Source organism: Rhinolophus hipposideros (assembly GCF_964194185.1).
Source record: "Rhinolophus hipposideros genome assembly, chromosome: 16".
Taxonomy (NCBI): domain Eukaryota; kingdom Metazoa; phylum Chordata; class Mammalia; order Chiroptera; family Rhinolophidae; genus Rhinolophus; species Rhinolophus hipposideros.
The window spans coordinates 45,081,450-45,082,719 of record NC_138062.1 but is presented as its reverse complement, the minus strand read 5'-3'; the positions used below and the strand labels follow the sequence as shown (position 1 = coordinate 45,082,719).

The following is a 1,270-nucleotide window of genomic DNA, read 5'->3' as shown; positions in this document are numbered from 1 at the left end:
ATTTTTTATAACTGCTTGTTTAATCATTCAATTTCATGAACATCTTCATGCTAAACAGACCCCAAAATAAAGACCAATTTGTAAAACTGGGCCATTTTAATGTTCTTTACAATAGAATAAATAGTTATCTTGACTGCAGACGTAAGCTGTTTGGTACTCAGAAACATCACAGTAAAGGCAGTTGTCTTGATTGGTGTATACTCTTCAATAATGATAAGGAGTTACTTGTATGAACTGCAGTCAAACCAGTAAGACTGCATTTATGTATCCATCATTTTCAGGACTGTTGGTAACTGGGGCATATTTTCCCCAAATAACCTTGCCTCCTTGTGTCACAAGGCCCAACTCACTCACGTTCACCTCAATCACCATGCCTTTGGTAATAGCACCCAAAGTTGTATAAAGTGGGGATGAGGGATTCTTTTTTTATACCAAGGATTGGCAGGCAGAAGGTAGCTTTCAGTTCAGGATGTGTTACATGTGCCTTCTTGAAACGTAAGCCTATTGTCCTAATGAATCTTTCATATTTAGGTGGTTTTCGAGTAAAGCCATCTCCAACGAAGCAGACTTTAGTAACCATCCTCTTCCATGCTTTCTTCTTTCTCTTCCCGGTTCGAATAACTTTTAATACTCCCCGGGCACAAACTTTGAGCAGAGGGACTTCTCATTTTCCCGCTTTTTCTTTTCATTTTTGTTTAATCATATTGGAAAGTACTTTAGCTCGACTGTCCCTCTCTGTCCAGTAGATATGCAGGTACTGCTCCTTGTGGAGTCTTTTCATCATCCTTTTGTTAGGTGTTTCTCTTTTCATGCATCTTGATAAGCCTTTTCATCTGTCTTTTCTCAGCATGGTGCTGTTTATGGTAAGAGTTTAGCTTTGAGACCAATCATCTTTTTTTGCCTTCTTTGAACGTTCATAAGCCTCTTGACCTTCCTTCTTTCTCTTTTTCTCATGGTAATCCAAACAATATCCATAGCGCTTCCGGTGTAACTCAAAACACGTTGGTTTTGTGGCATGGTTATGACCGCCCAGACGCCAGGCGCAGTCCCCTGGGCACAAAGAAGCTCTCAACTTTCGGGTCTCAGAAACTCGAGAGCCTACTCCATGCAAGTGGTGATAGGAAAGGGAAAATCTGCATAATCTCTCTTAGGTGTCTACTTCCACTTCTTTAAAATGGGGATAATAATGTTCACCTCTGAGAGGTATCATAAGGATCAGAGATAAATTGTTTTTAATGAGCTGAATTGTGTCTCTGTCTCCACATTCACA

General features: G+C 40.0%; 1 pseudogene across 1 annotated transcript; it reads right to left on the bottom strand.

Moving 5' to 3' along the window:
• Positions 1 to 240: 240 nt before the first annotated feature.
• On the bottom strand, positions 241 to 1,017 carry LOC308509057 (ribosome biogenesis protein NSA2 homolog; annotated as a pseudogene). Its single transcript has one exon. The product of its transcript is annotated as a ribosome biogenesis protein NSA2 homolog (transcript).
• Between the last annotated feature and the right edge of the window lie 253 nt (positions 1,018 to 1,270).